The 12,273-nt window shown below is 39.5% G+C and overlaps 1 protein-coding gene and 1 pseudogene across 36 annotated transcripts in view; both read left to right on the top strand.

The window, feature by feature from the left end:
* Window positions 1-12,273, top strand: part of LOC6494313 (protein muscleblind) — a 151,199-nt gene that overhangs the window by 39,204 nt on the left and 99,722 nt on the right. For 26 of the 36 annotated variants that reach the window (XM_014907232.3, XM_014907230.3, XM_014907229.3 and 23 more), the window contains exon 1: window positions 3,358-4,129. The exons of 1 other annotated variant lie outside the window; for it this stretch is intronic. The gene's annotated coding sequence lies outside the window, so the exon portion shown is untranslated. 9 more of the 36 variants (XM_044715917.1, XM_044715920.1, XM_044715918.1 and 6 more) reach the window with 4 other exon arrangements.
* LOC116654696 lies at window positions 4,136-12,273 on the top strand (annotated as a pseudogene).

The raw sequence follows: 12,273 nt of genomic DNA, 5'->3' as shown, positions 1-12,273 counted from the left end.
TTTTTTTGGTTTTTTGTAGCTACCGGTTACACACCCTGTCCAAAAGCCTTGAAACACGTTCTTGAGCTTCGAAACGGCAGGGATTGGAACGGGGAACGGAGATCCGGAAGGGGTGGAGCGGATCGGAGCAGATCGGAGTGGAGTTGGGTGGGGTGAGTGAGTGCGGAACAAGGAACAGGCGCAAAAGGTGTATCACAAACGAGAAGCAAACCCGTTTTAATGCCGGCTATGGCTATAGATCTGACTGTGGCTCTGGGCTCTGGTCCCCCAAAAACTGATTTACCTACACTATTTAACACACTAGCACTCGAAGAAAAATGGACTCACAGCATCTACACTGGGAGAAAAAGGGGGCTTCTAGCTATATCTTTCAGGCATTCAGAGATGAACTGGAAGTCATCTGAAAGAGTGATATTCAGTTCTGAAAATGAATCTTTAAAATCAATTATTATTTGTTTATTCTTTAAAGATCTCGAAGACCTTACTTCTGTGTACTTTAGATCGCCCTCTCCCTGCCGCAGCTTCCCAAACCTCAATTCCCAAAACTTCAGCTTGGTCAGCAGAGCAGCGGCTAAAGCTTCAAAAGCAGCTGAGACGGCGACGTCTGCGCAACTTTTGATTTTGCCTGGAACCGGTTTCCAGCGTACTCCGGCGAGTGCGAGAGTATCTTTCGGCTAGTATTTTGTATCTGTATCTGTATCTGTTGCAGACGCAGGCTGCCCACAAGGCTGCTGCAGCCGCCCGACAAATGTGTTGTTAATGATGTTTTCAAGATGCTTGCTCCAGTGGGCGTTTTTGGTTACCAAGAAAAAGATGTCACTCCACGATAATTTCTATAAGCAGAAAGATCTACAAAAAAATCTATCTTTTAATGATTTTTTTTCGGGGTCATTGCTTTGGAGTCTCTTGAATGACAGTTTAGATTGTGATGGATTTGGCGGCTAAACTGAATCCCATTAGTCGGAATGTATCTTTTCTTGTTTATCAATTAGCCAGCAATGGATTTTGTTAATAATTATATATATTTTGCCGCTCGCTAATGTGTTTAATCAAAAAAACATTTCAATTTTTGGCAATATTTGTGGCACTCCTCCTCCAACATACTCCAACACACTCCCCTACACTCTATCTATTGTAACATTGTAATCCATTGTCCATAATTGACGAACTGAAACCTTTCACTTGCCCGCCAACAGCCCCGACAGCCTCCCTCTTAGACCTCTGGGGTCAGTCTCCAAAAAACTCACATTTCAAATCGTTTAAAAATAAACTCAGATAGTCTTCTAATAATAAGCCAGCTGGAAGGTGGGGACACACATAGTGTGGAGCTAAAATCATTGCGGGGGCGTTTCTGGATCTGGTCGGGTCGCTCTCTCTCTATCTCTATCTCTATCTCTCTCCCCACCCCTATGCCCCCTCTCTTTCTAGGGGTATCTGGCTTTCTACATGCCGGTTCTCCTTCAGCTCCATTTCTCGTTCTTGCAATCGCTTACATTCACTTTTTATTACAATTAACCTACACACACACCGTACTGTGAGCCCCCCTTTTAATTGCTATGTGGGGGGTGGTGTTAACATGTTTTTCGGTTTTTCAGTTTTTCGGTTTTCGGTTCTGCTGCCAAAAAAAAAAAAATAAAAATCCAAAAAATACAAATTTATGACATAGAAATGTCAAGTCGCTTGGCTCTCAGGCTGCTCTGCTGCGTTACATTTTTCTATTTCTGGCCCTGCATTTCGGGTATATATTCATCCTATAGCTATGCCGTTATGGATGATGCATTTACGTAAATGATTTAGAACATATCGAACACTCTGAAGGTGACATTGACAGAGCTACAGAATAGCTTCTAATTTATAGAGATTTTATGAAAAAAAAATAAAGCATTAATGGATTTTAAAATCTTATTAGATACAAGCAGAAAGAATGCATCCATTTGTTAAAATTATTCATATTGTTTAAACATAAAATTTATCATCTAACCGAGCTGGCTGAATGCAAATTGGCCCAAAAGTCGAAATATAATTAATACAAGTTGCTAGCCGGCTTTATGTTCCGCAACCTACGGCAAAAAGCTAAACTGTCTGACTACTTTTGGCCAGTTAACCTTTTAGTTGATTGTCAACTCGCCTACGCCCCCTTGCCCCCTCTATTCTTACCCATTTTAATTAAACCAAACAACAAAAATAAAAACAAAAGAAAATCCCCCCTTGGAACCACACTCGGGGCGCCAAGAAACTCCAATTGAGAAAATCCAATAAGCGGGAGAATGTCTGTGGAAGAGAGAAAGTCGAGTCACAATCCACACCACTCTCTTTGAGTCAGAGAGTGGAAAAAGGTTTTGAGAGCCTTTTGGTGGTGAATTTGAATTTCGAGTTGCCACTAAGCCGCCAACCTTTTCTCTGGCGGTTGGGTTGAAATATGAGAGTTCAATGGGTTCAGTAGTCGAAAACTAAAACTGTAGAATATAAATAGTCAAAAATTACTTATTTATAAATAAAAATAAAATTGTTTACTTCAAACTGAGTCCAATTGGGAGAGCAATTAGTGGAACGTGAATGGTGGAGCGTGTTGAGTTTTTGAGCAAATGGGGAGCACTCCGGGAGCTCAAGCCACCAGCTTTCGCTCTTTTCACTGAGTTGGTTTTTGAGTGTCTTTCTCTTGGTCTCTTTATATATCTGAACCAACCGCTAGGCTACGAACCGGGTAAATAATACCAACCGGTTAGAGGGTTTCTAGATAGGATCTTTGTATCCCAAGGATATAAAAATCAAACTCAAAACAAGCTAATATGACTCAAAGGCTCTACTCAAAAAATAACGGGACTTGAGACTCCAACTCGGAGAGAAAGATACGAAAATATCCATTAGATATCCTAAACAAATACCCATCAGGATATTAAATATCCCAAGATCTAACCCATCCACGAAACGATCTTTTACGAATGTATCTTCGCCTTGCGCTTGGTGGTGGAACGATTCCCGATGAGTTTTTGAGCAAGAGAGAGCAAGTATCTGAGCGCGTATCTGAGCGAGCACGTATCTGAGTGTTAAATGTATCTGAAAACTCTCTGGATTCAAACAGACCGCCAGCTTTCGCTCACTGAGTTTGAGATTGTTTTGGTGTCGTATTTAAGAGATAGATTTGGAGCGCACTTGCCATTTGCTGTTCGGCGCTCGCGCGTTTTTGTAGGAAGTACCTCCCGAGTTTTGTTGGCCAGAAGTGCTACAACTGAAGCATTCTACCAATTGAATCGTCTACTTAACCGTACTCCTCAGTTCAAAGCAATAGGTGTTCAATTTAACGCGTAACAACAGTGCGTCGCCAAGGAATAAATATTTAAAAAAAAAAAAGTAAGCTTTTTGTTTCAAAATCGAGCGTGGTCGAGCCGGAAAAATTATTAGCAGCGCTAAGCGAAAGAAAAAATATTTTGCCCAGTCACCGCAAACGATTTCTGCAAACGCCGCCAAGAAGTAATTACTTTCCAGCGAATTGTGCAACAACATTTTTGGTTCAAAAACGCGCGAAACAAGCATAAAAAAATTATTAAATAATAACTAATCGATAGATCATGAAACAGTGTTGAAATATTCAAAAAACAAAAAGGAAGCCGCATTCTATCGAGTATCTGAAAATTGCAATCGAAGCTCGAGAAGTATCGCAAATACTTGTCTGATAAACAACACAAATTTTTGACAGCGCGTGTGTGCCGGTGTGTGTGCCAGTGTGCCAGTATCAGAGTGTGTGTTGTTGGTGTGTTGGCTGTCTGCTTTTGACAGATAAAAGTTGTCGAAGGAGAGAGTCGGTCGGAAAATTTATTGAAAAAGTATATAGTGCAAGAGCCGGGCCAGGCCAGGCAGCAGGGAAATTTCACGGAAAAGTCCATTGTTTTTGCCGGCAAAGTTAATGACGTCACGTTGTACCGCTGCCTGCTTTAAAGCCAACAACAACAACATAGCGCGTGTTTAGCAACAGCAACAGCAACAACAATAAAAGAGGTTAAAAATACATTTTTAATTTACCATCAACGGCCAAGAAAGAGGAAAGGAGTCAAGACGGGCAGTAGCAGTGGCAGTAGCAGCTTCAACAACAACAGAAACAACAAACAGCAAGTCAGCTGGACAACCGAAGGTGTTTATACCAAAAGATCGTTGTTTTTTTGTTCACTCTTCTCCACTCCACTTCTATTTTTGTTTAATTTTTGTTTTTTTTTCTCTCTTTTTTTGCGCCTCAGTCTTAAACTCAACTTAATTTTTTTTTTTATTTGTTTTCTTGTCTCTCCCCATTCTTGCCCCCATCTACTATGCCCCACACAGTCTGTGGTTTTGTTTGTTTTTGTTGTACAATTTTTGGAGCTGCCGAGTGAAAAGACGGAAATTCTCGGTTTTATTGTAGGAAAAGGCCATTATTTAGGGAAAGTTATTTTGGCCAGGCCAACAAGAAGTAGGCAACAAAAAAATTAGGACATTTCCATACAAAATATAGTCACGACATGGGGTTTTTTCATAGATTCCTCATAATAGCACCCATAAAAATCACAAATCTTTAATTAAAAATAAAATATTTAGTTGAGAGGCTTAATGGCCGAAAATCAAATTGAAATTGAGGCTAATGAACTGTGAAATAATAATTAAAATTCCGCAAATTGGCAAAACCGACCAAACCGTCAGTGAATTATTGGCATTTTCACATTATTTGTGGCATCGGGTTTTAAGAATTATATAGTATTTATTTTCTACATATAGTGTTAATTAACTGTGTTAAAAATCGTGTTCAAATGTAATGCAAATTCAGCAATTTTTATTCTAATGCCGGGCAAGGCCTAGGCCACGAAAATAAACAAAAATCCAAGCCACATGTGATTACAGTCCGTTTCAGCAGTATCATAGAGAGTGAAATAATGAATATATACCACGAGACACTCAATAACTGAATTAATGGCCTAACAAAATTGTTTTGAAAGCTCCTCGGGCGGCTACTTAATGACTTCAGACGGCGGAACTGAGAATAATGTGATTATTTTCTTGAACGAAACCGATTCAACTGATCACAATCACACTCGAAATTCGATTTTATTTTATATGTTTTTTGAGAAGTTCGAGGCTAGGCAGAATTGGCAGTTCTGTAACGCAGTGTAGTTTTTAGTTTTTGTAGCAAAGTCACGTTTTTTATGCGATTCTGTCGTCTAACTCCACCCAATGGCCCATTAAATTTATGTTTATTTTGAGCTTTAGTTGTGCAAAAAGATTGTTATTATAATTTTTCAGATTTGTTTCGTTTTCCTCCGGTCGAGATATGCAAATTGAATTAGCTCTGCTGGCCCTGCTGGCTGGCATCTAGCGTCTAGAAAATAAAAGCAAAAGTTTGACACATTTCGCTTTTTCATACCAATCGACAAAAGTGTCAAAAATTTGTTGCTGCAAAAATATGAGTCAAAGAAATCGTTTGGAAAATGCCAAAATGAATTGTTATTTCTGTCCATTTTGCCCAATACACTCTGTCAAGTCATTCACTTTTTCACTGCTCCCCACATCTCTACTCAAAAATACAAAAAATACAAAAAACTCAAACTCAAACTAAAAATGCCACGAATGGCAGAAAGACGTTATGCCCCAAAAGATGAAATTTTTTGTTTTGAAGGAGAATGGGACGCGGATGGAAACTTGAGGACTGCGCTGGCATGACTAATCGATTCGATTTTTCGCCAAAAGTCATGCCGCAAAAAAGTCGTTGTGTGTGTTTGACTTGTAGTACGAGTGTTTTGTGCTTTAAGCTCTTCTCAATAGGTCGTAAATATTGGAAGAAACCCACCATCCCATCCCAGACCCCCGTCCGGGTGTCGAAAGTGTGGAAAAATCACTGTTTATTTGCGATTTAAGTTTGATGAGAGATGACAGCCCTACCAAAAGGTGACCGAGTTCAAACTAAAGGTACTCGTATATCGCAAAAGGTTTCTCAACCTGAGAGAGAAACAAAAAGACAATACAAAGCGAACTATTCATAGGAAAACATTTCCATTAACACCAGGAAATCTATTGAAATTTCCATTTCCAGAGATCGCTTTTGGGGGGCTAGGAGCTGCTTCTGTTTTATATCTCGAGTCGTTTTTTGCATATAAACATTTCGTTTCCTTTTCAAAGATTTTAGTTCTCCCATTTTCTGCTTTTCATCTTAATTTTTTTGATATTTTGAAACATGTGCTCGTGTCTTTCCTTTTTCTAAAAATATTCAAACTTTTTCTCGTCTGCGTTTAGTTTTCTATATTTTTTGTATTTTTGTGTTTTGGCTTTTTTCAATAAGCGGGGAGCAGCTGCCGAGCAGAGCAGAGCCAGCAAACAAGTCGAAAAGAAAGAAGAAAACAAAAAACAAACAATATCTATGTATCTTGTATCTGTTTTTGGGAGAACTTAGGAGCAGGGTGACCCAAACTGGCTGGAACTGAAAACGCTTTCGTCACAGAAATCTTTCCAAACCAGAAGGGTATGGAGGAGTAGATGCTGTTCCTTTCAAAAGATACTTATTTAGGATTTGAGATAGTTTTAAAGTTGTTCGAAAAACAAATTCCAGAAAGCTGTGTCACACCCTGTTACTGGCCTCCTCTTCTAAGCACATGCCAAAACGCAACAGAACCGAAACCGAAAAAAGAAATTTTGAACGTGTTTCGTCGGTTGTTCTGGTGTTGTGGCTCGAGTATCTCTGGCATCTCCCATAACAAGCGACAGCTGCCGCACATTTTGGATGTATCTGCAGCTGTGCATCCACACAAGCACACAGTCGCAGGTACCCGCACACACATCCAAGATACAAAGATACACTATACGGATATATAGATACAAAATGTTCCCCCCTTCGTAGTCTGCCGCCCACTTTTTGGCAGCATTTTGGAAACACGGCGCTGCAGTCCAAAAATAAGTCCCTATTTTTCTCACATGCAACGAGATTTTGTGGCAGACGGAGTGGTCGGCCGGCCCCCAAGTTAACGCTTTTTTGTGTAATACTGTCTGTGTGTTGCATCTTTAACCCTTGACTGGCCCTAGGGCCGACGCACAATTGAGATCAATTGGTCGCTGAATTGATTGTTTAACCTTTCGAGCGACTTGCGAGCGAATGTTGAGGCGTGTCTGCAATGCGATTATGCCGACCAATTAGTTCAAAGATTAACTCAATTTTCGAGGAATGCTCGCTCTCAGACTCACTCGCCAGACTCGCTAAATATAAACAAAACTATAAGTTTTGCCAGAAAAATTAATTAGGCACAGAAATCTATGAAATTCGTAGTGCTGCCTCTTGCCTGCCTGTGTCTGTGGCAGTGTTGGTATTCGTAATTTGTATTTCAATCTTTGTGTGGCGCTCTCGTATTTTTAAGATAAGCAAAAGTTTATGAATATGCCGAAAAATAGTATACGAGAGCGGAGCGGAGAGGCCCCAAGATTGGCGGCGAACCTCGCTCCCAATTTATGAATTTTTGTTTTTGATTTCCCTCACTCGCCTGGCTCTATTTTATTTTTTTTGGCCTCCTCTCTCTTTCGTTTCGTTTTTATATAGATTTCCGACCTCTGACGTAATTACTGCTGATCGCGTTTTACGTCCAAAGAAATTGATTTGTGCCTGTGTGAACTAAAATTTGAATATGAATCCGCCAGATAGAGAAACGTGACAGTCAATAGAGCCGAGATCAGTGGTGGAAAAGTGGAAGCTGAGACCGGGACTGGGGCAAGGTTTTCAATGAAATCGAAAATTTAAATCACCGATGACGTATCTCTTCAAAAAGTATCTTTATCTCGAGAGCTGTGACATCCAAAAGCTTCCTCCTTTATTTACTCTTTCGGCACGCTTTGTTTTTCCCTCCTCCCATTAGTCATAATTATAAGCCCTTATATAGACCGATCGGCGGATCTTTTTAGCACCAATTCGAAAGCTCCGCCACATTATTTAACCCCACCATATAGGGGACAGTAGCCCGAAAGATGCAATCTTCAGCGGGTATTGTATTTCTTTTTATCTAAAAGACAACTTTCGAAAAGATTTCACAAAAAAGAGCACTAATAGCTGTCAATGGAATCAGTCAGCGAGGTGTCTCCAAAAGTTAAGATAACTTCAAAAGAAGGAAAGCACACAAAAAGATAAACGTTCGCTGCCCACGCATCGTGTACTGCCAAATTAATTAGCCAAGTCAGATGGATGACAATGAGAATTAATTAGGCAAGTCAAAACTCTATTTTTGGAGCAGTTTCTTCGGCTGGAAGAATAAGCCCAAATGAAGCTGTCGCTTCTTAGACAACCCACCTGCATGACATAATCCCAAGCGACCCGAACCGATCACCATATATGGCTGACATTTAAGTCTTGCCATCTGAAGATGGTTTTTGTTAAGGTTCGTTTGGAGTCGGGAAAGTTTCCCCCTCTAAGTTGCTTGTAATTTTGCAAAATATTCCGTGTAATATTATATAGAGTTAGTATGAGGTGATCCTCTTTTTTATCTAATCGCATTATTGATAGCAACCCCACAACTTCCACTTTCTGCAGTTCTCTACCATATCTGGTTTTCACCCATTTCTTTCACTTTTTTTTTTATGAGCGCATCGTTAAATATATGTGTCATAGCTCCGGGGGTGAGCCCAGAGTCTTTATTCGTACATACATATATATTTTGTTGCCGTGTTAGAGGAGCGTTGTATAATGTTGCAGAGCCGTGGAGCGGTTACTGACCGATGTCTTGCTACGGCTTCGCTTGCGTAAATGTTTCTTTAAATGCATTAACTTGTCGCCCGCGGGGCAGGAGCTCAAAAGTCTGCTCTGCCAGTTGTTTTGGCCCTCTCCGGTGTTGTGTTGTATGGCTTTAGTCATCATAACTTTGGCCCGCACGGGTTAACTTCGCCGCCGTGAGCCGTGAGTTGGCGGCCGCTCCAGTTGATATAGTCGCAATTCTTTATGACTCTCCCTGTATATATCTAAAAAAGCGTAAAAACACACTGCAAATACAATATATATGAGGGCTATATGCGCTTTCACAGGCAACTGTTAAATGACGGCGTTCTATTTGTTGTCGCCTTATCAGCGGAACGCTCTCGATTTGGTCGGTATGCCAGTGTGTTGTAGTTCCACGTAATGTGGGGCATGGGGCATGTGTGTGGGGGAAATGCACGGGTGGATAAGTTATTAGGGGCTGGAAATTGATAGGGGCTGGGACCTGGGTGCGAAATTAATCGATATTCGCTCTAGATAAAGAGAGCTACCACCCGGCCCACGCCATATCAGCTCATGCAAATTAGATTGCAGGACAAACCCCAACTTTATCACCTCAACTTCCATTAGCAGCTGCCTTTCAGGAATTTAAATCCAAGAATTTCCCCAGTAATTTAATAATCTAATCTATTTAATTATCATCTAATTGATTTCGTTATCAATCCAAAGAAAGAAATTCCTATTTCCGAAATAATTTATGAGAAGAATTAAGAATGAACTTCATAGAAATCACTTATTACTCATTACATTTGGTTCCAAAGACGTTTCCTGCTCGTTATGTTATCAGGAATTTAGTAAATTCTGAAACACCCATTATGTGGTTGGATATATTATTTCCAGATGCAGTAGAAATTGCCCAAAAATTGTTATTTTTAATAGCACAGCTGGTTTGGGGTGTTGACTCAGCTTACATAAACATCCAGTGGAAGCTGAGTTTGAAATACGAATGTGAACGAATATTTAGTGGGTTTGCGTTAACAATTTTGGAAATTAACAGTTTTTAATCTTCACTCTCTCCAGGGGCTTCTGGTCCCAATCATTCTCTGGGCTTTCGGTCTTTTTTCGACTAATTTTTAACCTTCAAAAGCACTTTTTGATACGAGATCAAAAAACCAGAAAGAAAAGAAAACAAAACCTACGATCAAAACTTGTTGAACTTGTTTTTCGTTTGGGGCTTGGGTCCGCATCAATTTGCATCGTTTTTTTGTCCGGCGGTTATGTATTTTTTTTTCTTAATGATTTTTTAATAATCGCAAACACCGAAAATCAGCAAGACGAGCGTATCCTTCTGTCTGAAAGCGGGCTGAAGGTTGCTTGTAGGTCAGCGGATGCACCGATCTGCGGATTATACACATATATAGTATATGGTATGCCCACACAACACGTCCATATCGTGGATGGCAGGAGAACCTTCGATTATTCTTGGCCCAATTTCACGTCTAAACACTATTCGGAAGTTTATTTTCGTGCCGCATTTTCCACACCCGCTTCTGACCATAAATTTTCGTACTGCGTCAATGACACGGCTGCTAATTTTTCTGTTGCCGTTTCGATTTCGATTTCTGTGCCTGAATCCGTTCCGTAGCTGTTGGCCATAATAGCTTCTATGTATTTATTTTTCTATATCGCCTATATAGCCGCCTGATGCCCAGCCACGTCCACGTCCGCTTCTGTGTGGGCGTCCCGTCCCATCCCGTCTGTTGCGTGTTCTTCATTTTTCCGTGTTTAAAAAGATTTTTTGGTTTTAGCCGAAAAAGTTTTCGAGAATTATTTTAATACATGCCATAAACATTAGCCCACACACACAGAGAAACACACTCATGATGGAGCTTCAATTTCTCAGCTCATAAATTAAGTTAGAATTTATATGTTTGGAAATCAAGTTGAAATACGGAAAAGCAATTTGCAGCTGACATCATGCGGACGTATCCACAAATCCATATACTAACAAAAAAGTATAGATACCCACACAAAAGTATCTGAAGTGTATGAGTATACTCTATAAAGTTCATTAATTGTCTTTGCTGGTCTGGTATCTTTTTTTTTAAATTGACTCGACTGAGATAATGTTGTGTGGTGGGGATAGATAGGCGGTTTAGGTTGTGGTCTATTTTGGAAAAAACTAATGATAAACAGTTGCAAAATCCTCACACTTTCTATCATATATTTTTTATCATTTACTTCCAACCGAGAAATAAATAAAAACAAAGCCCGCCAAGCTCTAATAGATTTCTTTTTCGAAAGACTTTGATTCATTCGCCGTTGGTAGTGATAAGATAAGATTAAAGCCACACACTCCCCAATATACATATACTAGAATGATTGAAACAACAACTGCAACAGGCAGTAAATAAAGATAAAACAAAAACAAACTCAATGCTAATAAAAAATAAAAAAAAAGAGACAAAATATAAATATCACATTGTGTGCCGTCATCGATGATTGAATCATTTACGAAATTCATATTCACATTTCTTCTCGATAAGCCACTTCTAATGTCTCACCCCAGTTGTATAATTTAATTTATTTATATTCCATATATAACGATTTTTTTCCAGTATTTAGTAATGCCAAAAAAAAAATAATATTTAATATTTCGTAAGAGCGGTAAGTGCGTTTAAAACATTTATTCCCTCTGCTATAAAAAGAAAATTGCAAAACAGTGAGATAGAATACGAATACGAATACAAATACGATTCTCTTGGGCGGTGTCTCTCTCTTAAATGTTGCTTTGGCTAAACAATCAAATAATTTATTTACCCAAATACTTAAATTGCTAAACACCGCTGGGCTGGACATGGAGATACATGAGTATACTATGTACTATACATATATCTCTGCGAATACTTAGTGCACTTTAGTTGATAATATTTATTCGTAGTATTAATTTTTATTTTTGGTCTATGTGCATTGCGCTGAATTGCTGACTTAGGGGCTAGGCTGTTGATGGCTATCAGGCTATATAGCTATAAGCTCTTGGCTGTCGGATCTTGGCTATATCCCCGACCAACCGCCCGCCCGCCCGCGCCCCTCCAGCAAGCTGCAAACGTCTGGACGCCAATCGCTCTGCTCACGCTCTATATATGTACAATGTATACAAATACGACCGGATATATCTATGCGTATATCTGGCGAAACTATTTTTAGTGACTATATCATAAGTTGTATGAACGAGAAATTTTATTTTGCACACCATTCGCTCATTTATCCTAGGAATATACATATATCTAATAGTCTATAGTCTATACTGGATATGTCTGTCGACTGTCTTTTGTTTGTCTTATCATTTGAGCATTGCATTTTGCATAAAAACCATAACTCAACGACTTGCGCATTACTAACCCCGAAAATATATATCAACATGATCAGTTTCCACATCACGCATTATAATTAGAGTCGCTCTGTCTCTCTATCTATCTCTTGCTCTATACTATCTGTCCCTGTCTTTCGCCATTTTGTTTTTTTTTCTCCATCTTGGACTTTCAACCAAGTCGGTATGATCCTAAAGTTCTATTTCTCTCTTTTATTCT

This window comes from Drosophila ananassae, chromosome 3L (genome assembly GCF_017639315.1).
Source record: "Drosophila ananassae strain 14024-0371.13 chromosome 3L, ASM1763931v2, whole genome shotgun sequence".
NCBI lineage: Eukaryota > Metazoa > Arthropoda > Insecta > Diptera > Drosophilidae > Drosophila > Drosophila ananassae.
This window is presented reverse-complemented; position numbering and strand designations above follow the sequence as displayed.